This window comes from Monopterus albus, unplaced genomic scaffold (assembly GCF_001952655.1).
Source record: "Monopterus albus unplaced genomic scaffold, M_albus_1.0 scaffold39.1, whole genome shotgun sequence".
Lineage (NCBI taxonomy): Eukaryota > Metazoa > Chordata > Actinopteri > Synbranchiformes > Synbranchidae > Monopterus > Monopterus albus.
In genome coordinates this window covers 4,399,604-4,414,996 of record NW_018127919.1, presented here as the reverse complement: position 1 = coordinate 4,414,996, position 15,393 = coordinate 4,399,604, and the positions used below count along the sequence as shown (strand labels likewise).

Sequence of the window (15,393 nt, the reverse complement as noted above, 5' to 3'; positions counted from 1 at the left end):
GCGGGCGGCGCTGCAAGTACCGGTACCGTCCAAATGCAGTATAGTACCATTTTAAATGCCTCAGTACCGCGGTACCATACTAGTACCGGTATATCGTGCAACACTACAGTGGTCCATTTCAAATAGAAAATAGCTTCACATTCCCTAAACAAAAGGACGGTCGAAGGTGTCAACATGACTATTTTAACAGAGTCTTAGTCAATGGAGAAAAAGTCCGAAGAAGCTGGCTTATGTACTCTAAAAAAGATGGTAGTTTGAACTGCTTCTGCTGCAAACTTTTTTCTAAAAGAGAGTACAAACTGAACAGGGAAGGACTTAAGGACTGGAAAAATGCAAGTCACTTGCTCAAGGTCCATGAGGATAGTCAGGAGCATAATGCTCACATGGCAACATGGAAGGACTTGTAGGTCTGTTTTGCAAAAGGGCTCACAATAGATAAACAAGAGATGGCACTTGCTGAGGCTGAGAGAAAAAGGTGGCGTGACGTTCTACATCGATTGGTGGCAATAATTTAGTCCTTAGCTGAAAGAAACATGGCTTTTAGGGGTTCTACAGACACATTAAATAAACCAGACAATGGAAATTTCCTGAAAGAGGTGGAGCTTATGGCCAAATTTGATCCAGTGATGAAGCAGCATGTCAGTAGGGTGGAAAGTGGAGCTGGCAGTCATGTACATTATCTTGGCAAAACAATCCAAAATGAACTGATAGACTCCATCAGTTCTAAAATAATAGAACACATTGTGACAGAGATCAAAATATCCAAATATTTCTCCATCATTTTAGACTGCACCCCTGATCTGAGTCATAAGGAACAGCTCTCTGTCATAGTCAGGATAGTGTCACAAGAAGACATTCCTCAAGTAAAAGAGCATTTCTTGGGCTTTCTTGTGGCAGAGCAGTCAACAGGAGAACATTTGTCATCTCTAATCTTAAAAAGGCTATAGAGGAACTTAATATCCCATTTGAGGACTGCAGAGGCCAGTCCTGTGACAATGGCGCCAATATGAAGGGAAAAAATAAAGGTGTTCAGGCAAAGTTGCTTCAGCTGAACTCAAGAGCTTTTTATGTCCCATGTGGTGCCCACACTTTAAATCTGGTAGTAGCTGATGCTGCAAAAAGTTCACCAGATGCCCTTGGCTACCTAGGGCATTTGACAAAGTTATTCAAGCTCTTCTCAGCCTCCACCCATAGGTGGGATGTCCTCTTGAAATATGTGAAAATCACTCTGAAATCATGGGCTGAGACCAGATGGGAAAGCAGGATAAAAAGCATTGAGGCAGTAAGGTATTAGGGTGGGCAAGTCAGAGAGGCTCTTCTGGAGGTGAGGGAAAAAACTGCAGACACTGTGGTGAGAGGTGCAGCCCAAGCTTTGGCTGAGGAGATTGGATCCTATCGCTTTTGCATTTGTACAGCCATATGGTATGACATTCTCAGCAAGATCCAGCATGTCAGTAAACTGATGCAGTCACCCTCCATGCAGCTTGATGTGGCTGTCGACTTGCTGAAGAAAACCAGAGATTCCCTCACCAGTTACAGAAACACTGGATTTTCTGATGCACAGACAATTGCAAAGAAGATGTGTGAAGAGATGAATGTGGAGGCTGAACTCAAACAAAAGCGTTTGAGAACCACAAAAAGGCACTTTGGCTATGAGTCTCCAGAAGAGCCCATACAAGATGCACTTGGAAACCACATTTTTTAATGTGGTCGGATACTGCCATCTCTTCACTTGATGAGAGATTTCAGAATCTTGGAGAGGTGAATAACACGTTTGGTGTGCTCCTCGATTTCCCCAACTTAGAAGAAGAGGACCTGCTACAGAAGTGTCAAACCCTAAGTACTGCTCTGACCCATGACAGCCAGCCGGACATTGATGGCACAGAACTTGCAAAGGAAATGAAGAATTTCCCACCATTGCCATCAAACAATATGACAAACATGGAACTTTTGACCTTCCTGCATGAGAAGAAGCTGGCAGAAATTTACCCCAACATGTGGGTTGCTTTGAGAATCTCTGCCACTCTTCCTGTTACAGTGGCTGCTGCTGAAAGAAGCTTCTCTAAGCTCAAACTGATTAAAACTTACCTGAGATCTACTATGATGCAAGAACGTCTCAGTGGACTTGCCATTATAAGCATAAACCATGTGGTCTCAAATCAGTTGTCATATGATGATGTTGTAGATGACTTTGCTGCAAGAAAAACCAGGAGAGTAAAGCTGTAGCAGGTTATGTGAGATTGAGGAGGTGATGGTGTAGTTTTTAAGTTACGGCAGTACCAAAAACACCACTAGAGGTCTTTGTAAGATCATCTTTTTATTTTTATTTAAATACTTGTATTATTTTGTGCCTACTCGTTTCTTTAATATCTTATTTTGCACAGTGCCGTATTTATATTGTATTTTTAAGTTAATGTCACTTGTTTACACTTTTTATTTTGGGAGTATTAATAGGTACTTTATGTAAGCTATTTATATTGTATTTCATATGTTCAGTTCATTTTTTTTGTATTTGTTTCTTTAATTCTTTCTAAGTATTTTGAATGTGCAATTGCTTTATTTAAATAAAAGAATGTCCAAGACAAAGCTATTACGTTTCTTATGAGTATATACATTAGCAGTGGAATTTACTGCGATGCAACGGTGCGCCACCTGAAATCTTGCCTAGGGCGCCAAATTGGTTAGGGCCGGGCCTGCCTGTGTTTATTTTTACTGGACTGTGAGGTGCTGGCAGTGAATGACAATGATATGCAATATGCCTGTGATCAGAGAAGTGAGGTGTTAAAAAAATATGCAGGTGCCATGTTCATATTTTTGTCTAAACCCTAACCAAAGGTGGAAGGGTTTATGATGTCCAAGTGAAAATGATAAAATGATATATGGGGAGAGTAAATAATGAAAGGTCATCCAGCCCAATCTAAAGGAGATGACAGACAGAAAATTTCAGGCCTGATTACATATAGAAACAAAACTAATTGGCTCCCTAAATATAACACCCATTTAGAATCTCTTCCTCTTCCTTTCCTTTTCTCTCCTTCCCACTCTGTCCCCCTTCCTCCTGTGCATAATACTTCACAGTATCCCTATCCATAGCTACTGTATGTATTTAATAGGATAAGTGAAATCATGTTAAAGGATTTAAAACCTCTGCAGTGAAACACTGTGGCTAAGTGTGCCAGGCTCACTCTGTCGCACGGCTTCTCATTCTGTCTGCACTCAAACACTCTCTCTCTCTCTGGCTCACACTGTTCACTCGCACAGACTGCAGATTAATAAAAGAGGTCCAACAAGGACACAGCTATAGAAAAATAGAGCAGTAGCAAATGTGTCTGTGCTTTCACACTTGGTGTACAGGACATAGCACATGAAAAGTCTAACAGACAATGAGTGCTCTTGTGTCAGCGTGATTTGCAGAATCTCAGAGAGCATTAAATACTGGAGAGGAGATTCTGCTGTCTCAATCTGTGTGTGTATGTGTATGTGTGTGTGTGTGTGTGGGTGGGTGGGGGGGGGGGGGGGGGGGGGGGGGGAGCCAATACCACCTGACACTGGGTGAAGGTAATAGATGTGCTGCTATGTCCCAGTTTCTTCATTAAAATCCTTTTAAATCAGTTGAAATCCACTTTGACAGGATTAAATATGGACATTGAGATTACATTAAAATACAATTCTGTCAGAACAATAATCTCTTATATAGCATTTAACTGTTGTTTTAACACATCACCAGTGGGAAACAGGCTGCAGGGGTCACCCATCTATTTAGTTGCATAGATGATACATTTGATTAAAATATTTTGCTTTCCTTCATTTAATTTATTTGATTAGTTACTTCCACACTGACTGCATTTATCTTCTCTTATATAACAAAAGGCTGCAAGTAACAGCTCTGTTCATTCCCTTTGATTTGTCAGAAAACTGGGGGAAATGCTCGAGTTTGCTTATTTGTCTGAATAATAAAAACCCTAAGATATTCTTTTACATTAATATGGAAGAGATTTAAGAAGCTTTTGCCAACAAATGTGCGGCATTTTTGCTTGAAAAGTGATGCAAACAGTAAACTAATTAGGAAACGTGTATGTACAGCCATGGCCAAAAATATTGGCATCCCTAAATTTCTGTCGGATAACTCACCACTTCTCCCCGAAAATTGTTCCAAACACAAATTCTTTGGTATGCTCATGTTTATTTCTTGTGTTTGCATTGGAGCAACACAGAAAAGCAGAAAAAAAGCCAAGTCTGATATATTCCACACAGAACTCCAAAAATGGACTGCACAGAATTATTAACACCTTGCCAAAATAATCAGAAGTAGTTGTATTTCAAGCATGTGATGCCCCTGCAATTTGTAATGAAACTCACCAGTAGCGATCAACAGGTGCTGGCAATAAAGAAATCAGTTAAAATGGAGAAAAATTGACTCAACCTGTGTGTATCACACTGAGCATGAAGAAAAGAAAGAAGAGCAAACAATTGTCTGAGGATTTGGAAAAGCATGGACAGTCTCAAGACTACAAGTCCATCTCCAGAGACCTGGCTATTCCCGTGTCCACTATACACAACATTGTCAAGGAGTTTACAGCCCATGGCACTGTAACTAATCTCCCTGGACATGGATGAAAGAGAAAACTAGATGACAGATTGTAATGAAGGATTGTTTCAACTTCCAAACAATTCAAGCTGACCTGCAGGCACAGGGTGCAACAGTGTCAGCTCACACTATCTGTTGCCATCTGAATGACAAGGGTCACTATGGCAGGAGACCCAGGAGAACCCACTGCTGACACAAAAACAAAAAGGCAAATTGGAGTTTGCCAAAATTACCTGAGGAAGCCATGACCTTTCTGGGAGAATGTCCTGTGGATAGATGAGACTAAATTAGAGCTTTCTGGTCGAGCACATCATTCTGCTGTTCTCAGAAAATGAAATGAGGCCTTCAGAGAAAAGAACACATCCCTACAGTCAAACACAGTGGAGGGTCACTGATGTTCTGGGATTGCTTTGCTGCTTCAGGCACTGGATGTCTTTGACTGTGTGTTATGAAATCTGAAGTCTACCAACAAGTTCTAGGGCACAGTGTCAGAAAGTCTCCATCAGAGGTCATGAGTACAGCAGGACAATGACCCAAAGCAGACTTCAGACAGCACGAGAAATGGTTTCAGACAATGAGCTAGAGAGTTGTGAAGTGGCCAGCAATGAGTCCAGGTCTAAATCCCATAAAGCTCTTGTGGAGAGATCTCAGAAGAGCAGCTGGGAGAAGGAACCCTTCACACCTGAGACCTGGAGCAGCTGGCAGAAGAAGGGTGGTCCAAAGTTGTATGTCCTTCCCTGGAAACATGCCAATCACCTGGAGAGACAGACAGATGTAGTTCTCAGACCGCTTTTTTTAAGAGTACTACAGAGAGATGAAAGAGACTCATTGATGGTTACAGGAAGCAACTAAGTTCAGTTGTTTTGTCCAGTGTGTGCTACCAAATATTAGGTTGAGAGTGTCAGTAATTCTGTCCAGTCCATGTTTGGATTTCTGTGTAAACTGGATCAGATCTGGCTTTTTCTCTGCTTTGTGTGTTGATCCAGTGCAAACAACAGAAATAAACATGAGAATATCAAAGAATCTGTGACTTCAACAGTTTTCTGGGAGAAGTGGTGCATTACCTGACAGAAATACAGGGCTGCCAGTATTTTTGGCCATAACTGTAACTCAAGAAATCAGCAGTGGAAAAATATTGGTACATTTTAATAAATCCAATAAAAGGATGTTTAATTCTGTCAGAGGATCCAGTAGATGCATGTGCGTGTTTAGTGTCTCAGCCACTGTCTGTGTGAAGCGGGTTTTTCTGCAGTGACTGCAACCAAAACAAAACAACGGAGTAGACACACTTCGGGTGACCGTCTCATTGCAGAGAAACAAGTTCAGGGCTCCCATTGATTTAGCGTTATGGGGAGTTAAAAATGTCAACACGTTGGATTCACGTTTATTATTATACTAACAATATAAACAATCTACGTACCTACCTACCTACCTACTAACCCCCCCCCCGGGGCGCGGTAAGTTTGTCAAGCGTCGACCGGTCCGCAGTGATAAAAAGGTTGGGGACCACTGCCATAGAGCACCTGTGGAGAGATCTCAGAGCAGCAGGTGGGAACCCTTCAAATCTGAGAGACCTTAATTGTTTGACACTGTTGTTGGTTGCTGTCATTTGTGTTGTTTTGTTTTAAATCTGGGCTCACAAAAGTTCATTCCTATCAATTATGTTGAAATGGCAATATACAGTGGTGTGAAAAAGTGTTTGCCCCCTTACTGATTTCTTATCTTTTTGCATGTTTGTCACACTGTAATGTTTCAGATCGTCAAACAAATTTATATATTAGTCAAAGATAACACAGGGACACACACCTTCCAAAAAGTTCAACTTTTGTCTCGTCTGTCCACAGAGTATTATCCCAAAAGTCTTGGGGATCATCAAGATGTTTTCTGGCAAAACTGAGACGAGCCTTTATGTTCTTTTTGCTCAGCAGTGGTTTTCGTCTTGGAACTCTGCCATGCAAACCATTTTTGCCCAGTCTCTTTCTTATGGTGGAGTCATGAACACTCAGCTTAACTGAGGCAAGTGAGGCCTGCAGTTCTTTGGATGTTGTTGTGGGGTCTTTTGTGACCTCTTGGATGAGTTGTCGCTGCGCTCTTGGGGTAATTTTGGTCGGCTGGCCACTCCTGGGAAGGTTCTCCACTGTTCCATGTTTTCGCCATTTGTGGATAATGGCTCTCACTGTGGTTCGCTGCAGTCCCCAAGCTTTAGAAATGGCTTTATAACCTTTTCCGGACTGATAGAGCTCCATTATTCTCTTTCTCATTTGTTTTTGAATTTCTTTGGATCTCGGCATGATGTCTAGCTTTTGAGGATCTTTTGGTCTACTTCACTTTGTCAGGCAGGTCCTATTTAAGTGATTTCTTGATTGCGAACAGGTGTGGCAAGAGAAATTGAACTCAGGTGCGATAAACCAGTGTTTTGACAGGGGGGCAAACACTTGTTCACACAGGGCTCTATAGTTTTGGATTTTGTTTTCCCTTAATAATAAAAACCTTCATTTAAAAACTGCATGATGTGTTTACTTGTGTTATCTTTGACTAATATATAAATTTGTTTGACGATCTGAAACATTACAGTGTGACAAACATGCAAAAAGATAAGAAATCAGTAAGGGGGCAAACACTTTTTCACACCACTGTAGCACTGAATTGAATTGAATAGAGTTGGCAATAGTTTTCAGTCTATCAACTTAAACTGATTGATCTACATCTAATTTCTCACTGTAGTCACCAGCTTTGTGATGTTCTACAGATATAACGTGCAGTGGTGAAAATGATCACACAACAAATAATCTCTTGAGATAACATTAAGTAACAATTCAAAGATACACAGCATTTCCTAAATGTGAAATTTGTCTTAATACAGATGTTAAGTTGAAACACAGTTTGTTATTCACAGTGAATAGCTCTCAGTATAAAAGGATAGTTATGAAGATATTTTTTATCTTTCTTATCATCTGCAGGCTTATTTTTCCATACTGTAAAACCCATAAGCCAGTGTCTGAATCAAGGAATGCCCTTGCTGTTTTGCAAGGATGCAGCAGATCTGTGAGTCAGTTGCGTTTTGTGTACAGTAGGAGGTGCTGGTTCACTGTGCTTGGCTTTCTTCAGCTCTCCCTAATCCTGTGGCGGTTTTGTCAGCAAGACTATCAGGGAAGAGAGGGAAACTAAGATCAAAAAGCAAGATGGGAGGATATACAGGGACCAGCAATACAAACAGTGCTTTAATAAGGTGTTGAGATGAAAAGCAGGGGTCCATAGTAAGTGGGTAAAAGTGTACATGAATGTGTGTGTGTGTGTGTGTGATGAAGCTGGTTGGCTGGACATGATTTGTTTTAGTAGAACTACTACCCTTCTCAATGATTGCCTCTTTTCTTATGCTGTCTTGCCTGAGACCAAACCTTGCTCTAGCATTACACTGTCTCTTAAACTCATTATGTCCATATTCTCTCCCTTTTTCATCCCTCCCTCTTTTGCTCTCTCTTTTCTTTTTATCACTCTGTGAAATGTTTCCTTATCTTATTTTCTCCCTAAGGCCTTTGTCTATTGGAGTTGCAGGTGAAATTAGAGGGTGCAATTTCCCACAGTCAGCAGAATCTGGTCCATAACACCCCACCCCCCACTCCCACTCAGATGAATGCCCACCATGGCCAGGGGCAGGGGAACACCAGCAGTCTCACAGAGAAATCTCCCATCATTGCCTTCTCCTTGGGTCACTTTTATCTGATTGTGGGAAAAGAACAAAGGACACAAAGAAAAATAAGCACTAGTGATGGTGAAAAGTAGATGAGCACATGTTGGTCCGGTGATGAAATGAAGAGACTGTGTAAACAAGGGTGGAGAAGGTTAAGGCCAAATATATAGAAGAAAAGGAAACAAGTGGAAGATAAGAAGAAGAGGGGGAGCAGGACTGACGTGAAGCAGGACAATCAAATATACAGTATAGTGCACACACATGCACATGCAGCACATCACACATTGAAGCAATTTGCCCATAATTTGCATCTGAGTTTCCTGGAATGTTTTCTGTTGTATCCTTTCAACTACCAACACCCATTCCCCACCCACACAAAACCCCATCTGTCTGTCTTGCTTCTCCAGGTTGTGGTGTGGACTCAGGTTTGGATGCCCCATCTTCCACAGTTAAAGTTACGTAAGCACAGCCCCATCCTTGAGTGTGCCCTCCAAAGCTGGCTCCCAGACCCCATTACTCGGATACTGTTTCTGATGGTCTAATGTTTATTGGCCCTTTGGAAAAGCCTTTTTGCAGTCTTTTGGCGTCATATAGCATCTTCGCCATTTGACACTAGGTGCTTTAACTAGATGCTTGTTACATGTACTTCTGTTCTTTTCTCTCATTTCATGTAGAGCAAAGAAACTTTTTGTTACTCTGTTCTACTCTGCACTACACTCCACTATGTGACAGTCACTCTGTAACACTGAGCAGTTACAATACACTGTGATTATTTGGAGAACACCTTGCTCTAATGAGAGATGATGCTATATGATGAAGATATAACTCTATGAAGGCATTTTTCACCTCACAAACTTGTTCCCTTTTTACCCACCTCATGAAATCTATCCATCTTTTAGTTTGTCCTTGTTTCTGTGCAGGGTGTACAAGGTGCAGTACCTCTTTCACCACCACTCATGATGGTTTTTCCTTTGCTCTTCTGTGTCTGTTTGTTGCCCATATCCATTAATCTCCGTTATCACAGTGACTTTGAGGGTATTAATACATTCTAAGGAGAGAATGAAAGGAGGGAGCTGTTGGGGCTTTAGGGGACATATTATAGTTGTGATTTACATTTTTCATCAGTTTGTGTGTGTGTGTGTGTGTGTGTGTGTGTGTGTGTGTGTGTGTGTGTGTGTGTGTGCAAAAACAAAACACACAAACAAAAAATCAACACAATGACAGAAAATCCTGTTGACCAAAACTAATACATATTTTCATGAAAAAAAAGTAAAACCAAATAAAATATCAGGTGCTGAGATTAATACTGCTTGTTTTGTCTGTTTAAGCATATTTATCTGTGTTTTGTTATGAATGTTTTTTTTAACCCAATAACAACAATATGAATTAATAGAGTGCCATAGATATGACATTTTTTGTAGGTCAACCTGAAAGTTAGTATCACCTCCCTCAACAAAAAGCCACTTGGGATTTTTCCATAGACTTTTGGATTATTGTGGAAAATAAGCTCTGTGACAAACAACAGTTTAGTATGCTGGTTTTGATCAGCAAGACAATCACAAATCAACACAATTTCTAGGATTTTTAAAGTCTGAGTACCATCACCAGAAGTAAAAAGCTATTGTTAGGTTGTAACTGAACCACATCATAGTCCCAACATCATCACCACGGCCTCCAGCTTGTAATGTGATTTGTAGTGCTTACCCTTTCTACAAAATCCTTTCCTCTTAGCATGGCCTGATCTAGCTAGTGATCATAGTTTATGTCAGTTAGTTAGAAGAGTTTGCAAGTGCATGAGTTTAAACATAACAAGGCTCTGAGTTTGTTGTGTCTTGTTGCTTTTCTTCTTTTGTCTCTCCTCTATCCACTCACCCCAACCAGTCGAGGCAGAAGGCCGCCCACCAAGAGCCGGGGTCTGTCGGAGGTTTCTTCCGTTAAAGGGAGTTTTTCCTCCCCACTGTCGCCAACTGCTTGCTCAAGGGGGATTTGTTGGGTTTTCTTCTGTAATAATAATGATAATGGTAAGGTCTAGACCTTACTTTGTAAAGTGTCCTGAAATGACGTTTGTTGTGATTTGGTGCTGTACAAATAAACCTGAATTGAATTGAAAGCCAGAGAGGAGTGTGAGAAATTATTCCTTGAGTCATGATGCACTAAATAGGCTACAGTCTGAAAACAAGGGCAGTAATAAAAGGAGGAAGCCCTCTCAGACTAGAAGTTTAAACTTACTTTTGTAACACATAAACAAATTCACCGTCAATTCCAATGGAGGCTGGACTTCATCTCTTCAGGTCTATAAAGCCTACTGTACAGTAAGTCTTGAGTGTATTGCATTTAATGGCCGCTCTGTCCAGCAATCTGTGACCTAATATTCATCTCAATTTATAAACCTTATTGCCAAATGCTTATGAGGTGTGTTATAGAGGCAGATTCAGTGGGCTATTGAACCACCATATTGCTAGAATCTAAAATTTTACCCAGAGTTTTTAGGCAAGTTACAGTAGAATATGTGCTGTTTTTCCAAATAAAAGCTTCAGTTCCATTGAGAGTGGAGACAAGCAAGGCATCAGTTTTAACTTTGCCACAAATTTCATGCGCTGCAGAAACTAAATAAAAATTAATAATCATTGGAGATAAATCTAATAAGGGTTTATGTTGTGGCCATTATATCAGTGAATATGTTTATTGATTTTTCTGAGTCATTACTGGAGTCAGTAGAGTGGCAGTGAGGGTTTTAGAGGTTTCAAAGATGTAATGTCTCAACAACCATTGGATGGATTGCAATAAAACCAGTCCATCAAAAAGGGAAACTGCCTCACAGAGCACCTACAGTAGCATGGCTCAGTTAAATAAAATCTTTAAAATGACAAAAGAGCACAGGCGACTGATATTTATATAGTTACACAAAGGACATTTTAGCATCAATGAGAAAAGATCAGGGATTCACATAAACACTTTGGGCTTATCTGATAAGCTGACATAAATATTCACTTGGTCTTTGTATTTGTGTGTGTGTTGCACAAGAAGACATTTGCAAACACTTATGTCAGTATGAGCAAGAAGCATCTGTGGGGATATTTCTGCTTATACTGTAAGGTGCATTTTACATAGTCTGGACCATCATGGCAGGTCAGTGGTGCTGCTGCCTCAGCATGGAGATGCTGTTTCCTCAGAATGTGACTGCGATTGTGTTAATCTTTGTAAGCCTTGTGATCAACTCTCATGAACTGTCATGATCTCATCTAAAACAGCAAATGAAATTACTGCTTTTTGGGGACTTTACCTTGGTTCTGCTGCAGGTCCAGGACTGATTCATCTATAATGGATTCCCTCAGTTGAACTTAAATTACAAGACAGAAACTTGCACAAGTGCCTCCGGTACCAAACACAAATACACAGACACACACACACACACACACACACACAAGCAAGTTTAAACTGGGTCCAGGCTTATACCTCAATACATCTAAAGCTTGATTTAAAGTCAGCTCACATAAGATAAACAGGTTTCTCTGATCATTAAATGATACCCACACTACTCCTAAGCAGTGCACATATTGAGGACTGACAAAAAACTAATCTTAAACTGTGCAGATTTCAGACCCACAAAACCACAACCAAACATTAAAATAATGTTCTCCCCAAGATTTGCAGCTTAGCATTACAGGCGAGATTCTCAGAGAAGACAATTTTCTTTCCTGATTTGTAGTGGCACTTATTAGGTTTCCTCTTGCGTGTCATTTAATTGTGCTTCACAGGTGGGTCTGTGCTTGTTCAGTGACCTGCTAAGTACATCTGACAGAGCAAACAGGAAACTCTTTTTATGGCAGTCTGGATCTTTGTGTGAAACAGTGCCTGTGTGCTTGTCTTCACACACTGTCACAGCAGGCTTTGAATTATCATATGCCAGCCAATTTGTGCTTGAACATTCATGTCAGTGTTTCAGATTTATAGTTTTATAAAGCAAAGAGAGGCAGATTGTGTGTACTGCGCCATGTGTACAATCAAATCAACAGAAAGTAATCAAGTGCTGCTGTTCACTTACAACTGTAGTCACAGCCTGTCTTATGAACTCAGGCAATAAACACTGTCATTAAGTCTAAAACATGGATGTTGATGCCCTCCTGTTAACCGTCACCCTGGACCATGTCCGACCCTTCTTTTACATCAGAAAAGCAAACATAAGAGCCCATGTTACCACGGGCATAACCTGTGGCAAAATGCTAATAAAGATCTGCATGGTTTGCTCACAATAGCACAAACAAGATCCCCAGCAAGACACTTGATTGCAGTATCCATTAATCCACTGCAGGCTCCCACTGGTTCAAAGATTGTCTTGCAGCAGACCTCTACATCATTAAAGAATGCTTTCTCATGAAGGGCAGCAGTAGAATGTTGAAGTCAGTTCAGAGATCTACTAGGCTGCAGAGGAATGTCTCGGACTCACAAGATGCAATTAAGACTGTCTGGACTGAACTGATCTCTGCTCTGAACTGCTAAAAGTGAAGAGCGATAGATACAGTAGTTGCTAATACTTCTGGTCTTCTAATAATATCACCAGTACTTTAAGGGCCCATTAAATATGATGTATGGGTGCAGCCATATTTTTACCACAATGTGTCATAATATATGCAACCAAGACAAAAAAAAAGAACCTACTGTATGTGAATATGTTAATTCACATTGCTCTTTGTAAATGTCTGCTATTTGGGAAAGAGGTGCCAATGATCTTTTGCAAATTTAATGATTGGAGCTGAACCTGGCAGTGCAGTCATGTGTCAGTAGTGTAAACAGGAGTAGGCAGAGCACACAGCCCTGAGGGGAACCTGTGCTCAGTGTGATGTTACCAGAAGTTCTCTTTTCTATTCTCACAGACTAAGGTCTGCCGGTGAGAAAGTCCAGGATCCAGTTGCAGAGGGGTGTGCTAAAACCCAGTATGCCCAGCTTCTCCACGAGTTGTTGTGGAATAATCGTATTGGATGTGGAACTGAAATCAATGAATAGCATCCTGACATATGTGTTCTTTTGCTCTAGACGTGTTAGGGCAATTTGTAGTGCATTGGAAACAGCGTCCTCAGTGGATCGGTTCTTTTGATATGCATACTGATGGGGTCTAAGTTAGGTGCCAGGAGGGTCCTGATGTGTTGCATGACTAGCCTCTCAAAGCATTTCATAATGATGGGAGTTAAAGCTATGGGGTGGTAGTCATTTAGACAGGTCACAAAGGACTTCTTTGGCACAGGAATGATGGGAGTAGATTTGAGGCATTTAGGGACAACTGCCTGGAGCAGGGATGTGTTGAAGATGTCTGTGAAAACATCCTTCAGCTGGTTGGCACAGTCTGAGAACCCGGCCAGGTATGCCGTCCAGCCCGGCAGCCTTGTACAGGTTAATGCGGGACAGGACTCTCCTCATGCAGGTTGGTGTTACACAAAGAGTGTATTCCTGTGGTTCTGGTGTGGCTTTCTGGGCAGGTGTATTATTAGGGGCCTCAAATTGTGCATAGAAGCCATCCAGCCGTCAGAGAGAGGCATCGCTGTCACAGGCCTGAGGGGGGGCTCTGTAGTCAGTGATGGCTTGGGGGCCCCGCCCCAGACATGGTTAGACACAAGAACTGTGATGCTGTGAACCCAATTTAATAAACTGCTCGCCAAATAATTGTCTTTTAAAAAGAACCTTATTAGTTTTCCTCTTCCCTTCATTGCCTCACCCATATTTATAAGTCTCCATATCTGTAAAGGTCATGCTAGTTTCATGGAAATTCTTTCAAATCTGTTTCAGCACCTGTCAGGATTGGCGTGTAAAGTTGCCAAAAATGTTAATGGTGAACTCAGTTATATAGAGCCAGATGAGCAAAGGCGGAAACTGTCTCTTTAATATGAGCACTGGTAATGAATAAAACGATACAGAAAACTACTTAAACATGAAACGCACTCTCAGGTTGGTAACACAGTCAAGGGTCAGAACCAGCAAACTTACACAGCCGAGAGATCCACAAAAGCATGGTCAAAAAGGAAAGTCCAAAGATCGATACACAGAAAACACGATCAGAATCAGAGGGATTAGGCAGTTCTCAGTGGTCACAAGGTAATCTGGGGTCAAAGCTGGAATAACAGGCGCAAGAAAACCGCTGGAAAGTCTGAACAGGAGTTAAAACAATCTGGCAGCTTCATGGCATGGGGAAGCTGCCTATATGCTGTTGTAACCAGGTGTGAGTAATGAGAAGCAGGTGAGACCAATGTGGGCAATGAGATAAAGTTCCCAGGAGTCAGGGTGAGCTGGGGACAGGAAGCAGTGTCAAAATAAAAGCATAAGACCAGAAGCAGGCGGGACAGAATCATGACAGCACCGTGCACTACCATAATCCAGCATTATGTCTCACAAGCACCGTGCAGTACCATAATCCAGCATTATGTCTCACAATACGTTTGGGTCTGCTGAGTCTGTCCGGCTTCCTCCCCCGCCATCGGATCCAGCTCACCACCAGGTGGTGATCAGTTCACAGCTCCGCCCCTCTCTTCACCCGAGTGTCAAAGACATACGGCCGGAGGTCAGATGAAACAACCACAAAGTCGATCATCGACCTCCAGCCTACGGTGTCCTGGTGCCACGTGCACTGATGGACACCCTTATGCTTGAACATGGTGTTTGTTATGGACAAACTGTGACTAGCACAATCCTACAGATTTATGTGCTGAAACTTTACCTTAGGAAACAATGAAGATGACAGCAATGGGAAAAGACAATGGGCATCATTCACCAACCACTGTTAAACACAAATTTCTTCTTAAACCCACTTATGCAGTTTTCAAGAGGATTCTGGCATTCACCAGTGTTTTCTTATCTGGTGTTTGTTATTATGCAAGAACACAATCTAGGCACACTCAAGAACATGATTACACACATTTGACTGCTGACATGTTTATGTGAAATGAGTGGTTATTGCTTTTTCTTCAGTTCAACAGTTGTATAAGTTTCAAATAAAAAACTATTTTTTTTCTTAATTATTTTACAAAGAATTATTATCTTTTGAGATTAATAAACACTATACCAAAACTTAAAACTAAGTAATTACAGCAATTGCTTGTTTGTAAAGGCTTTACAATTAATTTGA

General features: G+C 41.2%; 1 long non-coding RNA gene across 1 annotated transcript; it reads right to left on the bottom strand.

Annotated features, from left to right (window-relative positions):
* Window positions 1–569: 569 nt before the first annotated feature.
* On the bottom strand, window positions 570–2,112 carry LOC109959489 (uncharacterized). The gene is made up of 2 exons (XR_002274846.1): window positions 1,836–2,112; window positions 570–931 (listed from the first exon to the last, which is right to left on the bottom strand). It is a non-coding gene; the product is annotated as an uncharacterized LOC109959489 (long non-coding RNA).
* Between the last annotated feature and the right edge of the window lie 13,281 nt (window positions 2,113–15,393).